This window comes from Chelonia mydas, chromosome 1 (genome assembly GCF_015237465.2).
Source record: "Chelonia mydas isolate rCheMyd1 chromosome 1, rCheMyd1.pri.v2, whole genome shotgun sequence".
Taxonomy (NCBI): Eukaryota; Metazoa; Chordata; order Testudines; family Cheloniidae; genus Chelonia; species Chelonia mydas.
Genome location: NC_057849.1, coordinates 191,809,757 through 191,836,297, shown reverse-complemented (window position 1 = coordinate 191,836,297; position 26,541 = coordinate 191,809,757). Strand labels below are relative to the sequence as shown.

Sequence of the window (26,541 nt, the reverse complement as noted above, 5' to 3'; positions counted from 1 at the left end):
TTACTACCTGTAAAAATCTGCAGAATCAAACTGTCACCCAAAACTATTCAGTTAATTATTTTACCCCATATTTACAAGCCTTTTCACTCCAGAGGCAGATTAAGACCAAAGCAGGCTCAAATCCACCTATGCTTTTCTGCTCCTACCCTAATACAATAATTTAGCCCTATGTCAGTGGTGGGTGGCATATTGAACTCCACATTGCTCTCAGCAACAGCTTGTTCCCTTTCCTTTCTTCAGGCTCTTTGAACTGTGGCTTGCAAGATGGAAGGAAGGCATCTGGGACTTAAGCACCAGTAGATGGCCACCCAACTACTATGCCCCCTCTCTGGAAAAGCACTTAGGTGCATGTTGCATTATAAGCACTGAGTAATCCCATGATTTCAATGGGGTTATTCCCATGGTTAATGTTAAGTATGTGTTTAAATGCTTTGCTTGGATTGGTGCTCATCAGCTGGATGAATTTTTGCCTGTTGCTTGCTGACGTGCTGCTCTGTCAAGGCCTGCCTCTGACCATGAGAACTTGCTTTCAAATATACTGCTTGGATCTGCCTGTATTGCAGTTCCTGATCTTTGCTGGAAATTGAAATAATGTCCCCAAATGAGAGGCTATTGTGAGAGCATTTCATACCCAGCCAGAACTGAGGTACCAGACATCTCACAAGACCTCATGTGTTCTCTTCTATTTTCAGATCAACAAGGCTCAGATAAGCCTTGTCAAAATAGCCACCCAAATTTAACTCTACCTTCCACCTTTCGGTGTTTGTCAATCCCTACCAAAGCTACCAGCAAAATTGGCACCCTTCTGGGCATGGACAGGCTTGGAGTCTGAACTACCCTCAGATTGAACCAACCAGGGCTGTGGCATATAGGTGAGACAGTGTGGTTTCAATGTACTCCTTTTGTGGACAAAGAGGTGTCTTCAGTCTCCAGAGCAGTCAGTCAGCATCATTCTTTAGCAGTACATTCAGTTTTAAAGAACGTAATGCCCTCTCACACTAATTCAGTTATTTTACTTTGCATAGCAACAAGCACTGTGAGAATGGAACTTCAAGCTCTGAAGTCCAAATGAAACATTTCTGCACCCTGTCTGTACACTCTGCTTAGCCTGGTAGCTGTTTAGGGTGAGGACCTTTGTTTTGTTCTGTGTTTGTACAGTACCTAGCACAGTGGGCCCTGGTCCATGGCTCAGCCTTCTATGTGCTACCACAGTACAAATAATACACATTAGTAAATGCAAAAAATGCATTTATATTGCAAATGGGCACATCATTTTATTTAGCACTAATCTATTAACATCATAAGTGTGTAGATGATTGTTTGTATAAAAGAGAAGACCCTGACCTCTACTTTCCCTTTTAACAGGTAATGTAATGTCTGTACATGTGTTGGTCCATTAGAGAGTGCTGATTGTGATATTAATCTTTGGTATGTTAATCTTTGGTATGCTCAAGGTATGTTGTTTTCCCCCTCAAAATGCTATTTCCAGAGGTTTATTGCTAGGGTGTGCAAATTCACTCAAGGCTGAGACCTGCTTTTCAGTAAAGTCTCTGTTTGGAAGCATTTTTGTTCTCTCTCTATTTAGTTATAATGTGTTTTTAAATAAGCGTAGCTATATATGAAAAATTGCATTACTTTTTATGGTTTCACCTTCTTCCGTTCTAATTCAAAAATCAATTTGATTTATTTTTTAAATTAAATGTTGAGTCTCTAGTCTATAAACTGAACTGCTGCCTTTGGATTTATATATTTCAATTTTGTTTTTATTTAAATACATGAAACTTTTAGCAATATCACTTAAACATATGAATGGTAACTTTATGTTGTTGCAAAAACATAAGGCCCAGATATAAGAAAACATTTAGGTGCCTGTTGAATCTTGAGTAGCTCCATAAAAGTCACGGGACTACTGATTCACTTAAAATTAAACACTGTGTTTAAGTGCATTGCTAAAGTGGATTCTAAACACAGTGACTATACTAATGGACTGTATCTAAATTGCAGGAAATAGATTCTGATGCTTACACTGTTGAAATCAATGGTTACTTTGTCTACACTGGTATAAATGAAACCTGAATGTCACAATAGCCATTATGTAAAATACATACAAAGTTACACTGGATAAATACGTACATCTGAATTTGTTGATCTATAGGGTGTGATACAAGGCTTAACTATTTGCGGAAGGATAAAGTTTGTTTAAGGTTGTACAGTTTTATTTGGGGATGTTGGAAGGAGCTATGATTTTGGGGGGTTGAGGTGGGGAAGTTTCAGTTCTTCATCGAGTAGTAGCCTTCTGGGTGCTCCACATCAGGATGCGTGTGGACCCATGCATGTATGATTGGAGATAGCACGGGGGCAGTGTCCACAGGTCCACACCTACACCCTAGACCCTTCCTGCTCCAGTACAAGGGCATACAGGGAGGGGACAATCTGCTGCCACTCCAGTTTCTTTTCAACTGACTGTGGCTTAAAGATGGATCATTGAAGTGTACATAACCTAGCCTTGTGGTTTGCTACGCCTCTTGCAAAAAAAAGTAATTAATTTTATTTTCATAGTATTTTTTTGTTTTTGTTTTTAGCACACTTTGTGCTTTTAAAAGTGTGGGGGATATTCCTCTTCCCATTTGTTTTGTTTCTTTTCCTGATTTGGGCCTTTGTATTTCTTGGGCCTTGATTCGTGGAGCCAAATGTGGCTTATGTCCAAGACCCGATGCTTCAAACCATGTCTGTGGGGATTAGAATGAGGGTCTGCAGCCCCTGGGATGGTTGATGTTCCCATAGTGCTTCCAGGAGGCTATGCAGAGCCACAGCCAGGGGGCAGTGCGGAGAATAGGCACCGCAGGAAGTACTTTCCAAGTGACCCAGAGTGGCCGTACCCTGCGCACCTCTGATTGTCCAACCACCGTATTTAACCTTGGAGGGTGCCCCAGGAAGTTGTCTGGGCAACAACTCAGACTTTGGGCCTGTTGGAACTGTAGACTTCCCCTTGTCTCCTGATCTCTGGTGTCCAATTGCAGCCTGACCCTGACTCTTGACTCTAGTGTGGCACTCTCTTTGATTGCCGGTCTCTGACTCTGGCATGACTCTGATCTGATTCCCGCCTCCTGATTCCAGCTTTGTACTTTCTTTGGTTTCCCAGTCTGACTTTGACCCCAACTTTTGCTTATTGAACCCAGCTTTAGTGATTCTTCTGACTCCTGCTCACCTACTACCATCCCTGACATGTGGATCTCAGTCCAGCTGCAACCGCTAGGCCAGACCACTAATGCCCTGGTCCCTTACAAAGTCTATCTCAACAGAGGAGCCCTGCACAGATACAAAATTTATATCCACGAATGCGGACATAAACTGGTATCCGCAGGGCTACAGGCCTCTACCAGGAACCACAGTGGCGAAAGCAGCAGCATGTCAGGCCACCGTTTGCAAAAGCCAGCGCCCCACGCCAGCAGCTCCTCAGGCGTGGCTGTACCACCCCCAGCCCCGCCCAATGGGGCGGACGTCAGGCTCATTGGCAGCTGTCCCTGCTCATGCTAGTGTGCGCAAGGGACTCTCACGCTCCCAGAGCATCTGAGCCCCTTGCACACACGAGCATGACTAGGCCAAGCTGTTGGTGAGCCTGGTGCCCGCCCCACTTGGAGGGGCTGGGGGTTGTGCAGCCGTGCCCGAGGTGCTGCTGGCACAGGGCGCTGGCTCCTGGGAGCGGTGGCCCGACATGCTACTGCTTTGGCTGCTGTGGTTCCTGGTAGAGCTCTGCAGCTCCACCGATATCCACTTTATAAGCGTGGGTATAAATTTTGTATCCGCGCAGGGCTCTACTAAACAGACGTGCAAGTTCCCGCCGCTGCATAATAGGATGCGAGTTGTTCACAATAACTGGTGCGTGGCTTTGCTGTCCAGCTTGATTTTCTGATTCACTTTTGAGAACAGATATGCCAGTCACAACCTCAGTGCTGCTATGGAAGAGAAGTGTCTTCGCTTCTCTCATACCGGTGCCTTATTCCTCTCAGAAAATCTTGGGCTTCTGTTGCAGATTTCCACTGATGTTCTAATAGTCTGTGACTATGTGCTGCAATGGAGATTGTATGTTTTAAGCTTTTACCAATGGTAAATCTAATTTGCCAGCGTGATCTTGGATATGTCAGTTAGCTTAGCCTCAATATTCTTATCTATAATTTGGGGGGAAATCATATTCTTCCTGCTTTATAGGAGTGGAGAAGCATAATTAAAAAATTTGTAAATGCTCTGAGTGCAAAATATTAAGAATGCTTTGGGGTGGCATGTATACTTTTTGCCACCACCACCTCCGACAAAAAACAGTGTACATTTTTGGGGAAAAGTAGCCTCTTGAATTCATGCAAAAATCTATGTCATGATAAATGTGTGGTGCCAAATGTTGCTGAAAAATTCCAGAATATCATGTAATTGCACCAATTTCGTGGAAAGCCAGAGAACTATAAATCCAGACACATTTCATCTCCCAAAACATTCACAACAAATTTCACACAGTCCTAATTCCAGTTAGTAGAACTATTTCAACTTTCACAATTAAAATGTTATTCGGGGGTGGGGAGAGGAGGAAAGGCTCTGGGAGTCTAAATTAATTCAGACATGGGCTGGAAAGGGGATTTTTTCACATGGTCCCAGTTCAATCTTTTGATGCTTTTCCTGCCTACGTTTGATTTAGGAGAGAATGTTTCACATCTGGATTTTTCAGAATTTCCATAAAAAGTGAGAGTTGAAACAAAAGCAAGAAGTTTTGGTATTTGTTCTGTTCTTCCTACCTGCACACACAGATGGCTAATTGGCCATTATGTACCCCGCTGGGGATTTTCAAGGCATAAGAAAAAGATGTCCATGGGCATTTTAGATCCAGCATGTCTACACATGCATCATTTTTCTTGCTAGAAAAAGAACATGGACTTTTTTTAAAAAAAATGGGAAGTTGTTGGTTGTTGTGGCTTTTGATAAATATGGGGGCTAAATTCCATTGCATTCAGGGTGATTTAACCAAAACAGAGCTGAGGAAGAAGATGAAGACTCATTCTCTGGCGTTCTCTACACTGGCCGAGCAAAATTCAGTTCAGCATCAAAGGAGGATAAATGTAATGGCAGCCTTTTGTTCTGTGAATGCTGTCACAGAGGGCTTGAAAGCCTGAACAAATAATGAGAGAGGCAGAAAGAGCAGCAGCAAGTTCATGAGGGAGACAGCGCAGCAGAGAGCAGGAACTGCTGGAGGGAATATCTGTCGCTATAATCATAGCAGAGACAAAGGGAAAACCCAGAAGCCAAGGGAGCTTGCTGTGAGCAATAATCTGAATATAAAAGTGCAAAGTCTAGAGTGGAGGATGAGATTCAGCAATATCACTTCCCTAAATCCTCCTCATTACTTTTCCCCCTCACTTTTGTGGTTTGATTACCTCGCAGCTCAGTCCTTGATCCTTTGAATCTTTCACTCTCGCGTACTCTTTTTACAGTAATTTGTATTTTTATCACAGCAGAGGAGCAGTCTGGCCTCGCCATTAGTTTCTATCAGCTCAAATCTTACTAGTTACTGTAGTTACTTTTCCCACTGATTCCAATAATCGCACTTTGGGGATGGGGGTGGGGAAACTTAAGCGAGTCAATTGTTATCTCCTGCACAGGAAGCCCAGACAGCCAAACATAAGCTCTTTTTCAATGCTGTGTACTGTAATTTTCAGGATTACTTACAGTTAATGGTAACCCTTGATCAGGATATCTGTAAGTAATGGGGCAAAAATAATAAATGTCATTTTCAAAAAAGAGGCATGTAGGATACTTCTCTAAAATATGAACCCATGATTGTAGTTGCGCGCACAAATTATGTGTGCATATTTGTGTATGTAACTACCTGTTTGTGGATGCAACTTAAGGGCATTTTTGGTTACATTTTCAGTACTGTACAGGTAGGACTCCTAATAACATGAGGTGCAACTGTACCCAAGCATCAGAGAACATTATTAAGACCTTGTTGTATTTCTCATTCTTTGTTTTCAATTTTAGAAATATTGGTGAGTGGCAAAAATGGTTATTTATGGACCCAACTTCATTTACAAACTTATTTAATGCAATCAAAACAACTGCAGCAATTGTTCAGATATATTACATACATTTATTATTGGTAGGCATTACTTACAGCAGTATATTTCAGTTTCATGGTCAAAGTTCATGTAAAGTTCAAAGGGTTATTTCTGACTGACTATTTAAAAGTAGCTCTGCTAAACTATAAATTAATCATGCTCTCTAAACCCTCCAGAGCAGAGTCATAGCTGTGTACAGCTCGTTGGGTCATTTTTTTCCTGTCTGCATTAAACATGATGTAGAGATGGTTGAATTTTTTTTTGTAGGAATATTTTTGACCAAAAATGGCTTTTCAACCAGAATAAATATTTACATGGGAATGTATTTTGTATTTTACTTTTACAGTAAAAGCTGTGTTATCTAGCACTTTACCGACTGGAAAGCTCTAGAAACTGGCATTTCTGATATCTCCCAATACAAATCTTCAGTCTAGTAACCAGGATGATGCAGAAGCTATTTGAGACCCGAGTATTTCCAAGAACAGTCTGACTATGCTCGAGTTAGCCGAGAAGAGCCGAAGGCTGTTCTTTCCTTTTTTTTTGTCCGCCATTGTGATCGATTGGTTTATTACATGGTGTATTGTCTGGTGTTTATCGTAAAATATCAATGCCACCGTACCAATATGGCATCCAAAATACCAGCAAAAAGCAAAGGAGAGAAGCGTAAGAGAATTGTGTTGACATTAAAACAGAAAATCAATATTTGTACACGTCTTGAAAAGGGTGAGAATAGGAATGTTTATTCATTTTATTGTATTCTAATTCTTTGAAAATTAGTAATCCGTTGGTAAGTATAATTCTTAGTTAATCAGAATTTTTGACTAACCGCACCCTCTATTGCCCTAACATGCTAGATAACAAAGCTTTTACTGTATATTGATTTTTTTCCCCAAGAACAAAAAAATGAAAACTGAAAAAAAAAATCAGTTAAAAATAACATATGCAGGTGGGTTTTTTAAACCTAAATTTTAAAACAAAAAACCCCATTTTTTGTAGCTGAAAATGTTTTTTAAAAAACAAGAGAGGGAGGATGATCCAGTGACTAGGGCACTAGCCTTGCACTTGGGAGACCTGGGTTCAATTCTCTGCTCTGACACACACTTCCTCTGTGACTTTGGGCGTGTCACTTAGCTTCCTTGTTCTTCGGTTCCCACTTTGTCTAATAAGGATAAGATCACTTCCCTACGTTGCAGATACCACAGTAATGAAGACCATATACGTGCCTAGGATAGATACATAGAAAATTTTAAAAATTTCCTGTGGAAAATAATTGGCAGTTTATGAGCACAGTGTGCTTGCTATCTCAGGTTTTTGGTCTCATCCCTGTTCTGAAACTGACAGTTCCAGTTATGGAAAACTTGTCACTGACCCAGATCTGAATCTTGCCCAACTTGGGGCAGAGGCAGTTTTTTCAGGGCAATTCAACAGCTTGTGGAGACTGCACATATGTTTATAGTATGTTGAAAGAAAGAAACCTGGTGGTTGTCTGAAGCTGTTAAAGGATTTTGAATGTTAGAATAAATCCTAGGGCATGGGTTAGTGGATTGAGGCCAACTGAGTTACTCAAAATTCATTGCACATGGTTCTCGCCTCCAGATATTGTATGTGCCTATTTAATACATACATTTATAGTATACTGTATAAGCCCGTGGTGGGCAACATGCGGCCCGTCACGGTAATCTGCTGGCAGGCCTCGAGACAGTTTGTTTACATTGACCATCCGCAGGCACGGCTGCCTGCAGCTCCCAGTGGCCACGATTCTCCATTCCCAGCCAATGGGAGCTGTGGGAAGCGGCGCCGGCCGCAGGGACGTGCTGGCCGCCACTTCCTGGAGCTTCCAACTGGGAGCCACGGGCAGCCGTGCCTGCGGACGATCAATGTAAACAAACTGTCTCGCAGCCCGCCAGCAGATTACCCTGACAGGTTGCCCACCACTGGTATAAGCCTTTTAAAGATGTAAGTGTAAATTATATACAATACATAAAATGTAGAATATATATAATAGTACACAGTGTAGTACGCACCTTTTATATCATCCACTCTCTCACACTCAGAATATATGCAAACCCAATCTGTAAAGTGGATGAATGTGTTATATAAATCGAAAGTTGTCAGTGTGATCTATTAGCACTAGTTCTGCTGTCAGCTGTTCTATAAAGCACAAATTCAGGAGCCTATTCTCCCTGATGGTAGTGGGTACTTACATATTATACCAATTTATTATTATTTTGCTGATTTCGGTAGTGCCTATCACTATGGCAACTTTTATTACAGGGATTAGAACACAAAACAAGAATAGATAATCAAATAAACACAACCAATGTGCCTTGTATTGTGACCTAAATAAAAATTTAAGGAGGCTAAAAGCAGACTGAAACCCCTGAGCAGGAATGGCATAGCTCAGGAAATTGCTACCGGAGCCCAGAGTCTTTCATTGGATGGTCATTGGTTAGAAAACATTTGACCAGGTGGGTGGGAACCAGAAGTCATCAGTGATAGCTGTTTGCAGTCTGTGTGGAAGGATTTTTATTCTCAGTCTAGTTCCTTGGGTATACATTACAAAACAAAGCGTCTTAATTGCTATTAATTTTCACACTGCTGTTATTTTCAGCAAAGAGACCAAAGACCAATTTCTGCACTCAGAACACAGTTGTAGAATCTGTATACCTTTCTGACCCTAGACGTTATTTCCCCTAAAATTTCTGACTGAAGCACAGCGGTGGGCAGTGTTTTCTCAATGCTGCTTCTGCCCTAATGGTGACAGACAGCAATTTCTACTGCTTTCAGTCTAGCAAATCACTAAAAATTTGTTTTCAGACCCTGTAAGAAAAACAATCACTGAATAAGTCACTTTAATTGTCCCTTTTTGAAAGATAAATTAAAAATACTGCCCCTCCCTGACATTTTAGATTCCTCACTTGCCATGTCAGAATTTACACCATTCAGTCAGATCCTACAAGCTACTTTATGTTGCCTTATATCACATAGAGGCGTAGTAGGCGACAGGCCAAGGATACCATGGTGAATGACAGATGAACACTGTTCAGCATGATACTACTATTAAAGGGTGACAGGTGTATTGGAAACCTTAAAATATCCTTTTCTCAAGTTATGTTTTCATCAGAATTTTAAATAACAAATTAGAGTTCTTTTCTACAGAAAGTGTCACCTCAAGCTCTAGCTTCCCAAATCCTAGCAAATGACTAGTAGGGCCTGTCAAAACTGTTTTTCAATGGAAAAATTGGGTTTTTGACTAAATAAACCTTTCCATGAAAAGTGTCTGTCTGCTTTCTGCAGAAAAAAATTGAGTTTTAGTCAAAAATATTTTGGCCAAAGTCTTAGTTTTCAGTTTAAAATTTTTGTTTTTTTTTGACAAAAGATCAAAACTTTCCACTTTTTTCCTTACTTAATGATTAATAACTTTTATTATTTGCTGCAAGAACTTGAAAATCTGATATGCACAGGAACTGAGGACCACAGGAATTCTTACACTCGATCAGACCACTACTCCATCTTGTCTCGTACTTCATCTCCAATGGTGGCTTACACTTTCCTCTGAAGCATCTGGTGCAAGAAATCCTGAAGTGGGCTACTATGGAGTAAACGTGCTCTGTGTTAAAGAGAGGAGGGATCTTACTCGCCACCTGAGGAGAAGCTGTGAGGGAGCGCTCCTCCCCAAGCCAGAGAGAGGAAGGAGAGCATTACCTCTGCACTAGCCCATGGGCAATTTCTTCCTAATATCTTCAGATAGTGGGTGGGTGCCTGAAGCATGAGGGTTTATAGCTCTTCAAATTCTTATTGTTGTAATCCTTACTAATATAACTCTGGTTGTCCCTGTTATCCATATAAATGTTAAATATTCTGGGTTGTAATTGAAATCAATATATTTTAAAATGCAGAAAAAATCCAAAAATATTTATAATAAATTTAAATTAGTATTCTATTATTAACAGTGTGATTAAAAATAATTGCAATTAATCACAATATTTAATAAATAGTCATAATTAATCACAATTTTAATAATTTGAGAGCCCTAATAGATATAGATAAAATATCTTCCTCCCTCCCTCCTACTGCCCAGGAAAGGAATTCTGAGCCAGGGATCAATCAACTACTCAAACCTGCTAAAAGTAACAGCGTGGAAGCTGAAAGGGGAGAACTGAGGTCTCTGGGGTACTCTGAGGGTATTGGGATATTCTTCTGAAATTACAAGAAGCCTCTATCAACAAGATCCATGGAATCACCTGGACTAAATTCCAGTCCTTGTGCTACAATAGGTGCATTAATACCCAGACAGACAAGGTAAAGGATTTCTTAGAATTCCTACGAGATTTAAGTCCAATACATTGAGGAGACAGGTTGCTGCCATGGCAAGTGTCTTGAATTGTAAAGATCCAAAGATGATTCCTAGTCATCACCACGTCAAAAGATTCCTTAGAGCAACAGCACTTATTAGTTCTCCTGAGGAAATTGAATCTGATGTTAGGAGCTTTAATGGGAAAAAACCCCAAACATTTGAACCATTGCTCTCTGTTTTGGCCTATTTTCTATCTCTCAAAGTGAGTCTTAGTAGTAATCACCTTGGTTAGGAGGGTATTGGAATTTGGAGCATTGTCTACGGAGCCTTATCTGTGTATTTTCCATAAAAACAAAGTAATTCTGGTGGATGGATACATCTTTAATAAAAAAAAAAAACACATGATTTTCCACAGGTCACTAGAAGTGGCTTTGCCTTCTTTTTGCCCTAATTCTAAGCATCCCAAGGAGATTGAAGGGCACAAATTGGATGTCAGGAGAGCACTTAAAAATCTATCTCAAGTGCACAGAGCCTTATCGGAGATCCACATTTCTTTTTATCAATATTTCTCTTAAGTTAAAGGAGAGAAGGTGTCTAAACGGTCTATCAAGGCATGTATTGCTGAAGCTGATAGAACATCTGCAGAAAACATTACAGTCTGCTTGCTGAGAGGCTCCCATGTTAATGTTAGGTGACTTTTATATTAATATGTTCAGTTAGTAATTTTCAGCTTTATAGACTCGTAGACGTTAAGGTCAGAAGGGACCATCGGGATCATCTAGTCTGACCTTCTGCACATTGTAGGCCGCAGAACGTCACCCACCCACTCCTGTAATAGACCCCTAGTGTCTGGCTGAGTTACTGAAGTCCTCAAATCGTGGTTTAAAAACTTCAAGTTACAGAGACTTCACCATTTACCCTAGTTTAAACCTGCAAGTGACCCGTGTCCCATGCTGCAGAGGAAGGCGAAAAACCCCCAGAGTCTCTGCCAATCTGACCCGGGGAGAAATTCCTTCCTGACCCCAGATATGGCAGTCAGTTAAACCCTGATCATGTGGGCAAGACCCACCAGCCAGACCCCTGGGAAAATTTTCTGTAGTAACTCAAAGCCCTCCCCATCTAGTGTCCCATCTCTGACCATTGGGGATTTTTGCTACTGGCGGTTGCCGATGGCCTACATACTGTTGTAGGAAGTCCCATCATGCGATTCCCTCCATAAATTTATCAAGCTAAGTCTTGAAGCCAGTAAGGTTTTTTTGCCCCCACTGCTCCCCTTGGAAGGCTGTTCCAGAAGTTCACTCCTCTGATGGTTAGAAACCTTCTAATTTGAAGCCTGAACTTGCTGATGACCAGTTGATATTCATTTGTTCTTGTGTCCACATTGGTGCTTAACTTAAATAACTCCTCTCTCCTCAGCCGCCTTTTGATTAGGCTAAACAAAACAAGTTTCCTTCCATAAGGTAGGTTTTCCATTCCTCAGATCATCCTAGTAGCCCTTCTCTGCACCTTTTTCCAGTTTGAATGCATCTTTCCTAAACATGGGGACCAGAATTGCACCCAGTGTTCCAGATGAGGTCTCACCAGTGCTTTGTATAATGGTACTAACGCTTCCCTGTTTCTCCTGGGAATACCTCACCTGATGCATCCAAGGCCTGCATTAGCCTTTTTCACAGCCACATTACATTGGCAGCTTATAGTCATACTGTGATCAACCAATATAACCCGGTCTTTTCCCTCCTTTGTCACCTCCAGTTTTGTCACATCATCGTTCTGGGGGCTGCTCAGTTCAGCAGAAGCCATGTTCACTTGGTTTCTCTAAGACAGTGTCTGCATTACCATTGTGCTCTCTGATCCGGACGGAATACTAAGAAGCTAACTCTTACTTTTAGCCCCTGTATATTTCTGACTCTGGCAAGCAGTAGCCCACTTCTGCGATTCCAGAAGGTAATTGGGAACTCTCTCCCTATCATCTTATATTTTGAGTCCCATATTTATATCTTAGTTTTTAAGGGAGGATTTTGTCTCTCAGAGATCAGAACTATATTGTGGCATCAAAGACGAAGACTAATCTCACTCATACTTACCTGCAATGGAAAATTGAAAAGCCTAAAACTTTGGGTTTTATTTACCTGCCGCCTGAGATTCCTTGTCTGAAAAAAATGACACATACATTTCTATTTTTTTTTAATCTGGAACTAAAGTAAATACATCTCTTTAATAGGTCAATCAGTGCAATGGATGGGATCAAGAAATACTGTCTTGGCACTTTGGCTGGATACTTTATTTGTAATCTATGCAAGAGCCTGAGGGAGAGCCTAGGGTACTTGTCTGTTACGCTGTTCTCTAAACCTATAGAAGACCTAATTTTGATACCACTAAAGGTTTGGGACCATCTTTGAGGTTTTTGGGCTTTTGGAACCAGTTCATCTATCTGTTTTTGCTGAAAAATACATCCAGGACTTTACACATTATGCAATTATAGTTCCCCTATGTTACCATAAACAGGAGGATAATGTATGTAGTTAAACAATTATTTGAATTGTAATTGTATATATAAATAAATAGAATAGCATACTATGTATCTGATCCTTGGGGGGACGACGACATTGTTTTCCATCCTGAATTTTGAGAAATGTTTGAAAGTCAATGTGCTATAATGATATTGATTTTTTTAACGTCATGATGATTCAACTGAGTGCAATTTAATAATGGTCAAGCTACAGTCCAGGCGCCTTGTTCTCAAATACAGAAAAGAAGCACCTCCCACTGTGTTCAGTGTGACTTACTTGTATCTAGTGGTGAGACTATAAGGCAGCCACCAGAATTATGATCAGGTAAAATATCACCATTCCCCCTCTGAAGTTCATCATTACAATAGCTCAGTACCGCAAGAGGTAAGAGTAAGGTATGCTATATTGTCATGATTTTATTGAAAAGAGTCAAGTTCCCCCCTTACACCAGATTACAGAGTGGCAAACGCTTGCAGTCACAATATTTTAGGGCAAGACACTTCATTTCTGAGAGCAGAGACATTCCATTAAGAACTCTCAAAAATATTTTTCAAAATATGGTTAAACTCTTATACAGATATTGCTTCCAAATTGTTTTTACTTTTGTTGTATATTCTCTCCTGCCTAGCTAGCAGTTTTCATGTTGATGTTCAACAAGTGTCCTTGAAACCTCCCTAATATTGAAGAATACTGATTTTTGAAACATCATTATATCTCTAATAGTGAGATTTAGTTTATTACTCAATACCAAACAGTAGACAGGACAAATGACTCCTCGTATACTACATGGTATTGGTAATTCCATTACAACAGTAGGTGACAATGGATTGTGGAGACCTAGAAAACTTCCACCATCTGTGGTAGCACTGTCTCACAATTGACTCCTTCCTGGGGACAAACTTTCCTATGTTGTTTTCTGTTCTTTGCAGAAGATACAACATCCACAGTTCTTGCACTCTTAAGAGAAGATCCTCTGCTCATCAGAAGATTGGCTCAGAAGGAGGCAAAGTTTTGTTACCTTTCTGGTGCTCCAATTGTGGGGTGAGTGTGTGGTCCTAATTTGTGTCTATGCTCCAGGTTCTAAAGGGGCCATTTCAGTAGCTAGGGATCACCGGCACATATAGATGCCCGAGGCCCTTCCCCTGGGAATGTCTCTTGTACTGGTTGCCTATTGAGCTGGGGAAAATAATTGTTTTTTTTGTTTTCTTTGCTGGACGTTCCATAAAATTGGGGGAAAAAATAATTCAGGTTGACCTGAAATGAAAATTTCAAAATTTTCTGGAAAACAAAAAAAAATTTAAAATAAAAAATTATTTGACCCAAACTGAAACATTTTGGTTTTGAACTTTTTTTAAACATTTATTTTTAAAATAAAACTGAAATAAATGTTGACATGAGAAGTAATTTTGAATTTAAAAAAATCAAAAGTTTCATTTTGAAAATATCAAAGTGAAACAGTTGGATTTTTTCTGGAATGTTTTAGATTTTATTTAATCAAAGCACTTCAGCATATTTGACACAAATTTCCAAAATGTTTCAGTCCACCTGAATATCCATTATTCAACTGAAAAATTTCTCCCAGCGCTAGTATGGGAGAAGAGGTGCTATGGAAACCCACTACCACCTGAGGATTTTCTCACACAGGAGCGATTCCAAGGCAGCTGTATCTCCCACTGTAGACTGTAAACTACACATTTTGATTCTGTCATTTGCTATTTATGGGTGCAGTTGGCTGTCCAAATTACTTGATCTTGTTTCTGCTCCCTGATGGAGATGAATGAAATTATTTATACAAAAAAAAACAAATAACAAAAAATGAATAGTGTGAGTCTGGTAGGAATGTTCAGACAAATCATTGTTCTTTATTAAAATTCCTAAAACTCTTGATCTGGAAACATTTTCATGAATACCCAGAACTTTCAAATATTGACTAATATGCCCCCCCCCCCCAATACTAATAACGGAGTGAAGCCTATATACATTTATTTGCAAATGTGATTTTGCATTATTCAATAACTTCTAGTTTCCTGTATTAGGGGGAAAAAAAGCCTTTTAAAAATGTGTCAATATCTGAGAGACTGAGTTACATTTCTGTAAAGGTTCCTTCCAGCAGCGAGCCAGCACTCTTTTCAGCAATTTTGATCAAAATAGGAACTGCTATTTGTGGCTGTCTTCAGTGCCCCTGCAAGGCGTTGACTAAATGCATTTTTTTTTTATCATTTCTGCCTCGTGCCTTGTTTATAGATAAAGGGGATTATTATGTCCTGCCAAGTGAACTTCAAAAGGGCAATTTATGACAATGTTTTCAATTTAGAATGTCTAGAATTTCTCTCTAACATTCCTTTAGACTTCCAGTTAAACTAGTTTCATTTAATTTCTAAAGGATGTTCCACAGAATCTCTACCAAAAATTGGCCCATTTTTCTTTTGAGTCACTACCGTTCCTAAACTACTTTTCACAGAATGCTCTTATTTCAGAATTCTATAGTACTTTTTGCCCCTCACAAGGAATGTTGTTCCAAAAATGTTACCAACCAAAGCATGACATTTTAAAGGCACAAAGTAGGTTGCCCCCTCCCGCTATCCCCGCATCACACAGATAGTGGCCTCTTGTAAAGATCAAATTTCATCCTGTGCATTTCAGAAAATAGTGTAGACTGAATTCACGCCCAGTCTAAATCTGCTTAGTATAAGGAATTACACCAGGGATGAATTTTATGTTTTCACATTTGTATTCCACAGAATCTTTTGAATTTTTTTGCGGCTGCTATCACCTCTATAATTCCCCAATCCTGAGATGATCCCATATTGTCCTGGCTTTGATGACCCTCTGCATTTTTTTTTTAAATTAATGATTCTATTGCTATGCCAGCCCTTTTGCATGCTGCCCCATGGTCTCTTCTGATTCTCTTTTGGTCCTTGCTCATGCTACTCTGTTCTCCACTGATAATCTGCTGGGACTGATGAAGTGAGCTACCAGTCAGCACCACATAGGAGTCAGTAAAAAAAAAAAAAAAAAAAAAGGCTCATAGCGCCACCACCACCACTACCACCGCTTTTCATATAGCTTAAACACAGCAATATTGCCACAGTCCCCAGTTATGGAGGAGATTGGCACATCTGCCATGTCATGTGCAGGTGCAGTTCAAAGTGGACCATGTTTTCTGTGGAAGTGAAAAGCTGCTGGGTTCTTTGGTTGGGTACTTTATGAGGTTTTTGTTCAGGATGTTGGCGTTCTTCCTCCTTGCTTGCCATTGATTTTCAGGGGAAAACCCCAAGTCTTCAAACCCTTGCACTGCAAGCCAGAAAAGGTTTTCTGGAATTGAGTCAGACTCTTGATATGTTGTTTAGGGCTTCATGTACTGGAGGATCCTTGTTCCCTTGAATGCGAGGGACTCCCAAAGTATCCTCATGTTCTCATGAATTTGGTGAGGGTGGATGTGTGTCAGTGTGGGAAGCCACTGTTTTGGAATTGATTTTACTGTGCCCATAATGATGTGCATGGCAGTGTTAAGTTGAGAATCAACAAGTGATGTGTGGGAGTTATCCAACCGGATGGGTGAGAAGTATTGTATGGTACAGGAGACGTGGCCCAGTGAAGAGGTCCATGGAGTTTTTCCATTGGTTCCCTACATAGTTCTGCCAATTTCTGGATGAGATTTATACAAGGACTCAGTCTAATGTCACACCAAGATATTTTGGGAGTGGGATCGTATCTTATCTGTGGGCCACAGAAGTCCATGTGCAGTTCTGCTCTAGCCTTTTGATTGTTTAGATGAAATGCTAACACAACAGTGTTAGTGGGCTTTGGTTTTAGCCTCCGATGTAACAAATATATGTAACAAATATACCATGATTTTAAGGTCATTAGTTAGATTTTGTTCAGTGGTAGGTATGATGCTGTCTGGAATGGCTCATGAGTGCCAACCTCAAGGCAGACTGTTAAAAGGCAGGCCAGAAACCCCAAACTGGTTGTATGTTATAAAATTAGATTTCACCAACCCAGTAACAAGTATGAAATCCTAAAGCAGTGTAACACTTGGAGTCACAGACAGATTGGAATGTCCAAGGGGACTATCTTGCCACCCAGGCAAGATGGACTATGTCCTAGATGGTTACTTTGCACCGAAAATCACACCAATATTCAGGTTACTCCCAGACCTAAAGGACCAGTCAGTCACTTACCCCAAGTCAGTTGTATTCAGATCTCAAACGAAGGACATTTGTAGCCAACCTGTAATTAACTAAAGATGTATTAACTAAGAAAATAAATGAGTTATTTATAAGATTAAATCAGGTAAGCATACACACCCATAAAAGGTACAATCTCAAGTTCAAAAGGTTATAGAAGCTTCTATAACGGGGTCGGCAACCTATGGCACACTTGCCAAACATGGCACGCGAGCCAATTTTTAATAGCACGCTGCTGTCTGCCGGACTCGGGCAGACAGCAGCATGCCACTAAAAATCCTGCCTGGCGTGGCCTGGCCCGGCCCGCTCTTTTCTGCCCCCTGCCCACCACTCTCTCCTTGCAGAGCAGGCAAGCTTCCCCCTCCCCCCCGCCTCTTCCCCCAGCGTGCTGGGTTCCTGCCCCTCCTTCTCTCCCTCCGTGCGGCGGATCAGCTGACGGCCCTTGCTATGGAGCGGGAGCGGGAAAAGCAGAGCCGGAGTGGACTCTCTGCTCCGGGGACCTTGGGGAAGGGGGGTAGAATCAGGGCGTATCCCCTCCAGCCCCCTGCCATAAGCAGCTCAGGGCAGGGGGCTGGGAGCACCCGCACGACCCCAGCCCTCTGCCCTGACCCCTGCACCCCCCCACAACCCCAGCCCTGACTCCTGCACCCCCCACACACATACCCAGCCCGCTCCATGCCCTGACTCTTGCACCCCCCACATCCGCACTCCCACCCTGAGCACCAAACGGGAGCTCTTGCGCGTGCGCGCGCACACACACACACACACATACACACACCCATTCCCACCTGCACCCCTCACGCCAAATTGGAGCTGCCCAGGTAAGCGCTCCACACCCAAACCTCTTGCCCCAACCCTGAGCCCCCTCCCTCATTCTAGCTCCTGGCCAGACTCTGCAACCCAACCCCCAGCCTGCTCCTTCACCCCCAGCCCTGTTCTCAGCACACTTGCACCCTCATCTCAGTGCAGAGAGAGGAAGGAATGGGCTAGAACCAGGGAGAAAGTAGGTATCTACTCTGTGGACAGGGCCGGGACTCCAGACTGGCAGTGGGCTGAGCGGGGCCGGTAGCTGGGACCCTGGCTGGCAGGAGTCGGTGGACGGAACCCCAGAACAACAGTGGGCTGTCAGCGGACTGAGCCGTTCAGCCCACTGCCGGTCTGGGATCCCAGCCGCCGGCCCCGCTCAGCCTGCTGCCGGTCTGGGGTTCTGGCTGCCTGCCCCTTGCCAGCCGGGGTCCCGGCCACAGGCCCCGCTCAGCCTGCTGCTGGCCTAGGTGAATAGAACCCCAGGCCGGCAACGGGCTGAGCGGGCCAGCGGCGTAAGATCAGCATTTTAATTTAATTTTAAATGAAGCTTCTTAAACATTTTGAAAACCTTGTTTACATACGACAATAGCTTAGTTATATAATATATAGACTTACAGAGAGAGACTTTCTAAAAAACGTTAAAATGCATTACTGGCACGCGAAACCTTAAATTAAAGTGAATAAATGAAGACTCAGCACACCACTTCTAAAAGGTTACCGACCCCTGTTCTATAATAATCAAGCTTTTATGTCCCTCGGGGATAATTCAAGTCAAGAAGCTTGGGGATCTCTTGCTTATGTCTAGGAATCTCTGCCTTTCACAGTGCACACAGCATAGAGACCTCAATTTCTTCTGGTTAGGGATTTGTACCGCACCCCTGCCCCCAGCTCGAGTTCAAGCTGATGGGACAAGCACTCCTGCAGGTAACCTCTTCATGGGTGGAGGAGGGAGCAATTGACAAAGTCATTGTTCCACAATGGCCCATTTGGATTCAGTGGTCCTTCCTGATGGCCAGAAGATAACACCACTTCCTGGGGTAAACTAATATTTAACATTGGTATTGTTTCTCCCTGACTGTGGGGAATTGACTATCTTAACAAACATTTTTATAGTTATAGAGCAAACATTTAAACATTACCTTATAACATGGGATACTGATATTACAAGTAGAAAAGGAGTACTTGTGGCACCTTAGAGACTAATAAAGTTATTTGAGCAAATAAATTTGTTAGTCTCTAAGGTGCCACAAGTACCTTTTCTTTTTGCGGATACAGACTAACACGGCTGCTACTCTGAAACCTGATATTACAAGTATGATTAATACATCTAGCATCCTGCAAGCATTCCATAAAGTCTAAACACATTACTATAACTCTAATATCTATTTTGATTCATGTTAACATACACATAAGCAAGACTGGTTTCCAGCTATGCATTTGTGGGTGTTTAGTGAGAACTAGGGATCTTGATGTGAGCTGGCTCCTGGTCCGCCAGTGTTACAGTAGGTAAATCCCATCCTGTCAGAGCAATGTCATCAGCATAGACAAAATTTCCATGATGTCTGGGGAAGATCACTGGCATAGATATTAAACAGGATCAGCTGTAGGCAGGATCCCTGTGGTAAGCCATTATTGAGAATGTGTGGCCTGCTGAGCTTTTCACCAAGGAAAAACACGAAACCTATGACTAATCAGAACTTCTTGGAAGAATTTTATCATTGCATTGCATGGGATAGTTTTTCTCGCTTTCAGGAGAAGCCCTTCCTCCCTAAGGGTGGTGCAGGTGATGACGACGTTCTGATTGTCTGCACTATTAGATGCTAAGGCACAATGTCATCAAAATCAGCATCTGAACATCACTCAGTGAAGTCCCAGTTTGGACAGCAACAGGAGCAATTCATAGTGCCTATGCTTGCGCAAAAATAAACACAGAAGTTTGAGTATTGGCAGGCAGTGGTATGGCATTCACAAGACTCATTCCAATAGTTATGTAGAAAACATACCTAAGGTCATGCATTAACTCCCTGGGTTGAGTCAAACCACTAGCAGAAGTTCTACAGCACGAACGACTCTGTTAGCGTTATTCCCAATTTCTTCTCTAGCTCATCACCTCTGTGAGCAGGTAAAGCCTCCCTAGGATCAACATTCGTAATATGCTTTCTTTGCTGATTGCTCTCTTCCTGCCCAAACCCCAAATTAACAAACAGTACCATGTGGAGGCCTTAAAATGCTTTGAATAAACCCCATCACACGGTCCGCTCAGATTAAGGGGAGCAAGGAGGTTGGTGCCAACTCCCTAATCTGAGTCAGATTTGGTGAAAGAGCATCTACAAAAGTATGGTCTCTATGGGAGCCTGCGGATTAGCACTTCCGTTTCTTACGCTGAGATGTAATCCCCTGCAATGTTGTATACTTTCCACAGCATTGCAAGGTAAAGCTTGGAGGTTGTTTGCCTATACCCAATCCCTATATTTAGGCTGTAAATCTAACAGGCCTCATTTTACCCTTCCGCAGCATTTTAATAAGACTTTGCTGGCTCTACCAGCTGTCTCTTGAGAAGTGACTCCCATAATCCTACAGACCCACAACATTCACACCCTAAGAGCAAATTTCAACTTGAACAGAGAAAATGAAAATGACAATAAACGTGTCAATTTCCTAAATATACTAGCCACTATTGAAATGCTTCTGCTTAAATTATGAGACTATTAGAGCATCAAAGGCCAGTAACTGCTAAAGCCATCCACCTTGTCAAACAATTTAAAAGCCTGAAAGTTGATATCTGCACGTTCTTTAAAGTGCGCTGGCCAGGAGTTGGTGAAAGGAAAGTTTAAGGACCATAGGTTTTTTGTTATCAGGCAGGCCTCCTTGACAGCTTGCTCCAGCAAAAGGTGGTTTTTGTACTTTCATGCAAATGCCAGATAGGCAATGTAGGCTTGGTAGGTAATTTAATGAATGACTTGTCAGCATCTGATTCCATAACGGCTGTGGGCATTACAGCATATCATCACACCAAAATCAAGGCAAACAAAGTGGCTGCAGGTCATTGTTATCAGCAACTGCACTTAGTGCTTAATGAAACTCTAAGAAGAGATGTTGTCATGATCCTGCGTGACTTTAATGTTCAGGTGGGAAAGAATAATGACACCTGGGCAGGTACACTTGGGAAGTGTGATATCAAGCAGAAGCATAGGAACAGGCAGTGACTGCTGGACAGAGTTAATAAACCTGTTGCAGCCCAGATGGTTTCACTAGGACTGCTATTGATCATATCTTTGTCAGCAGTCATTGGAGGTCATGCAAAGATTCATAAATACTGAATTTTACACTGATCATCGGCTTCTGCTGACAAAAGTGCACCTCTGACTTTGAAGATAGCCAGTTAATGGGCCGAAATTGTCTGAGTCAACTAAAAGCTCATAGTACAACCAAGTTTTTGGACAGCTTTCTGTGTTGAACTGCTATCAAAGCATTAGAGACCAAAGTCTCACTCCCTTTGTCATCTGATGGGGAAGTCATCAGAGCTGATCATTGTGCATTCAATGCTGAGCTGTAGCCCTTCAAAAATCACCCATGGATCAGTGAGGAGATGCTCACTGCAGTCAGAGCTAAGAAAAAAGCAAGGATACAATTTGAGTCATCAGATGTGTTCACCGAGGAGCAAAAACAAAGACTGAATGGGTGTGACTTTGGAACAAGAAGGGAAAGGAATCCTGGAAGTTGACTCGGGCAGCCAGTTTAGAGCAGGCTTCTGCCAAGCATTATCTCCGCACTTTCTATTTAACTTTGCAGTGTTTGTGGGGGAAGGTGGCACCAGCTTGTCCAGCAAAGAACTGGGATAGCAACATCAGCCAGAGTCTCTGCAGAATCAGTTGCATCAGTGGGAAGATAATTTCAAGCTGCTCCTCAACTGTCCACCCCTATGGTCCCTCTGCTGTTTGAAGAAGGGCAGGAAGTTCCAGTAGAACCAGCTTCCTTCAGTCAAGAAGAGATCTGGATTGCAGTCCATAAGCTGAAGTTTGGGAAGGCACGAGGGGTTTGTAAACATCAGCTGTGAGTTGCTGAAAACAGGTGAGAGGTTTTTTTGTTTTACCGTGGCTGCATAGGCTTTTTCTGGACCCTCTGGCACATTGATAAATCCCTGATGGCTGGAAGAATGGTGGTGTTCTGCCTTTGTTTGAAAAGGGTGATAAGACCAAACATTATGCTTTTGTCGGTCCCAGGGAGAGCCTTCACTTCTGCGTTAACATCTCAAATCAATGATGGAGTTTGTGGCAAAGGCTGGGATACTCAGTGTGGTGTTCAACCTGGTTGTTCCACTGTCAACCAGATCTCTACCTGGAAGGTGAAGGTGGCTGAATTTAATAAGCCACATGCATCATTTTTTATAAACTTCCTTCAAGCCTTTGATTCAGTGCATCAAACAGGTTTCTGAGAGCTGATGAGATGACTCAACATCCCCGAGAAGATAGTGTCCTAGAAAGAAGAGCTCTCTCGAGCAGTGATTTTTTTCGCTCTGGGGACCTCTGGGGGTCCGCAGACTAAGATTTCCAAAGGGATCTGTATCTCCATTTGAAAATTTTAGGAGTCTGTAAATGGAAAAAGGTTGAAAACCAGTGTTTATAGAGGAATGGAAAGATGTGCCTGAGTCCATGGAAGATATACAGCATGGTTTCCTAGCTCCACAGCAGTTCAGAAAGGGTCCATTCGGTCACCATCATTATTCAATATCCGTGGTTGATGGATAAGCTTCAGGAGGCAGATGTCAGTGGCACTAAGCGGAATGCCATTCTGTTTTGAGATCTTCAGAATGCTGATATTGTCTTGTTGTCACCGTCTGGTGAATCACTGCAGCTAATGGAGTATTTGCTTGGGCACGAAGCAGCATGTATTGGTCTGGTTATTAATCCAGATAAAACTAAGTCCCTAGCCATTGCCATCAAGCAACCTCCAGCTCGGTATTTAACCTGCCCAGATTTGACGTCAAGTAGGTGGTGATGGTCATACGTGGGCAGCATACAAACTGCTGGTGGATGCTTAAAAGATTAGGTTGTGATGGAGGGGTGGGCAGGCCAAACATGGTGGTGCAACCGAGTGCAGCAGGTCACAATGCAACTCACTCAATATTCACCCAGCTGCCCCTCCGTTGTGATGGAGGGGCAGCTGGACTTAACTTGAGTGGTCCTGCGCCCCAATGCATCAGGTTGCAACACCTGGAGCAGGGAGCCAGGCCCAGCCCTGTGCGACAGGAGATATCGCTGCTGGGTGAATGAGAAGCAGGCTCACTCTCTAAATTCCTTTTCCCTTCTGCCCCTCCCCCCCCAAATCCCCTGTCTTCCCTCAGTGGTAATTTTTTAGCCGCTTAGGGGGCCTCCGTTTCAGATTTTGTCTTTGGACCCCCAAAAAACTCTGTGTAGCCTTGGTGAACCATTGATAACTACTCTTTAATTACTATTAAAATAATTACAATTAAATTAAATACAATTAATTAATTATTTCAATTAGTTATGCACCCACCTTGTAGTAATTTAATCTAAACCACATTTTCCTACTTTGCATATAAGAATGTCACATTGGACTGTGTCAAAAGCCTTACTAAAATCAAGATGTAGCATGACTACTGGTAGCCCCCTCCACTAACCCTGTCAAAGAAGGAAATTAGGTTGGTTTGGCCTGAAGAATTAGCAATTTAAATGGCATGGATAATGGCACTTGCTCCCAAAGTCACACAGCAGTTCAGTGGCAGAGTTGGGAAGGGGACTCGGGTCTTCTCACTCCTAGTCTAGGGCTTTGTCCACCAAAAGTACACTTTTATAGCATTCACAGTCCCGTTTATTCACTTTAGGGGAACATTCTTGCAAGCAAAATTTTGAGCACAGTAATATTCTTGAAAAATGAGATGGTCTCAATTTTCTGTGAGCTCGTATTGGAGGGCATTAGTGGGGGAAGTGTTTGCACAGCTGTCTTGAAAGCTCTTTGTCGGGAGGGGAAGGAGAGAGGGTTTTGCAGAAGAAGTACTCCTTTTTAAGAATAAATAAATACATTTCAGCGGCAGAAGCAGTTGTGAGATGGAGATGGAAAGGTTATTGTTCCGCTACTACCAGGACACAAATCTTCTAATCTGGCAGGACTACAGGACCAAGAAGGCATCTGGCCATCTGTCTGTGTACCTGGAATATGGTCAGGAGAATGGTCAAGACCCTTAATGATAGAACTGAAGTCAGCAGAAAATGTAGATGGGTACATTCAATAAATGCACTTGGCAGATGTACGAAATACTTCTGTATATCGGTTAAGAGTGTTTGCCAGCACAGCATGGTAGGGACTGTGGTGTTCTCAGAACCCCAGGTCAGGAGCCTGGCACTAACATGATTAATCAGAAGTGTATGTAAATGCACTTCTTGCAGCTAGGACAGTGCAAAAATCTTGACCGTAGGTCTGACAGAAAGGCAGTCAAATAAAGATCTGGCTGCCTCACCCTTCATCAGGATTATGCACATACAAACAATTATTTTGTGAATGTGACAAGAAAATTAAATTATTGTAAACAGAAATAAATCTTGCGTTTGTGTGTCTGCCTTAGTCAGGGAGAAACCCAGGTATTTTAAAATCTGGGATTTGCATATACAGTCAGAATAATCGTACCCTTACTGAAAAGAGGAAAGGAACAAGTTTTTTAAATTTTCCTAAAATTCCATAGACTGCTGCATTGGTGCTGGAACTAGAGGTGCTGCTGCACCCCTTGGCTTGAAGTGGTTTCCATTATATCCAGGGTTTACAGTTTGGTTCAAAGGCTCTCAATATTCCCACTACACAAATTGTTCCAGTGCTTCTGCCTGTTGTCTCCTGGTAACTCACCCATTTCGTAAGAATAATCAAAGCCCCAGTGACTTTTTTCAAGCCCTTCTCCTGTTTGTTAAATTTCAGATAGTCAGAGAGCAAAAATATCATGTCTTAGGTAACCAATCACATTTTCTGAGCACCTCATACTCAAGGTGAACAGTAAGATAACAACCCATAAGCTGAAGTACATTCACATGCAATAATTCTGAGTAATGACCAGATTTGTACAACTTCAAATCTATCCATGGATAACTCACAGATGGAAACAAGGGATAAATCTATCATATAAATCAGTTGTTACCTCTACTCAGTGTCCTTGTCATCGGCTAAATTCCATATAAATGAATAAAGAGGATCTCTCTTCCATTGTGTGTTTCTCCATTGTTTTACTATACTAATCTGAAAGCTTGTGAATTTTAATCTCCTCTACTTCTGGATGTCATAAAACTATGGATTCTAAGCCAAAATCTGACATTCTCTCAGCTGGTTACTCTCTTTCTAACTGTTGAACTCACGCATATTCTCACTTATAATAAATTAAGCAGCCAATTAAATTTACCAAAATACATTAAAATAAGTAGGAGTTGGTGTAGGTGAATAAGTAGATGCTGTCATTTTTCCTACAGATGAAGAAGCTTAGCCATTACTGAGGTATATAAATAATTAGTACCATTTTATAAATTCCCTCTTTTATGTATAAAAAGCAGAAGAGCTCTAGTTTAAACTGGGCCAGAATGAAAAGAATCTGAACTCATCCAAAGGTCATGTTCCTAAATCTGTATTCAAATGTGTCAAGATTTGTATATAGTCTCACTAAGTCTGTGCTGGGTGACTGGGATGAATAGCTGTGTACATTATTTATGGATAACTTTTACCTGATTAAACTGCCTTGGTTTTGAGTTTTATTTCATTCCTGACACTCAGACTAATTTCACTGATGTACACTAACCTGCTGGCAACCCGTAGGCCAAGTTTTCAGAGAAATTAGGTTACTGAAAGATAGTGTGGTCTGAAGCAGCATTTTAGAAGGCAGGAAGTGCTGAGCAAAACTGGCAGAAAGTTTATGATTGAAAATCTTTTTTTCTCATTGGAAAATATGGCTTTGCTAAATTACATTTTTTCCTTGGTAAAATGTTGATTTCCCCCCACCCACCGGGGAATTCAAAACTTCCACTTAAAATGTGGTTTTGAAATCTCAAAATGTTGTTGTGACTGAAAATGTAAAAAAACCCAAAACAATCATTTCAATATTTCCATGAAAAAATTGTTGAAAGCTTTTCACTGTGAAAATTTTAAACGTTTTAAACTTTAATCCTGGTTTAGGATGGAAACAAACATCAAAATATCAGAACTTCCCATGGGACAGAAATTCCATTTGTTGACCAGCTGTAGTCCTAAATTCTAAACTCTGCTCTAACTCTCATTCACTGTATGACCTTGGGCAGATCACTTCACCTTAGTTTTCTCATCTGGAGAAGAAGGATGTTTATCCTCACAGGGTGTAATTATGATTAATTAGTGTTTGAATATATAGAAGTGCTAACTATTTTAAAACTCTATGGTTTTGTTTGGTAACTGTGCATAAGTAAGTGTTTTGGGCTGACTTTCGGATTGAGAGATTAGATTCCATAACCATTCAGTCATTTGCCACTCTCCTGCCAAGCAATTGCATTGATTTGAATTAGAGTAACTGTCCATTAGCAACCTGACTGAGGCCACCAACTTATTAGCCATTTGGTACTACTGTTATCTTTGAGTCCTTCCAGACATCTTTGGCCATCAAGCCGGACAGT

At 41.6% G+C, this 26,541-nt stretch overlaps 1 long non-coding RNA gene across 2 annotated transcripts in view; it reads left to right on the top strand.

The window, feature by feature from the left end:
• Positions 1 to 26,541, top strand: part of LOC122464146 — a 395,100-nt gene that overhangs the window by 348,182 nt on the left and 20,377 nt on the right. The window contains exons 3-4 of one of the 2 annotated variants that reach the window (XR_006288065.1): positions 13,838 to 13,949; positions 14,449 to 14,850. This is a non-coding gene — a long non-coding RNA (uncharacterized LOC122464146). Of the gene's footprint in view, positions 1 to 13,837; positions 13,950 to 14,448; positions 14,851 to 26,541 lie in introns of those variants that run through there. The other variant, XR_006288066.1, reaches the window with a different exon arrangement.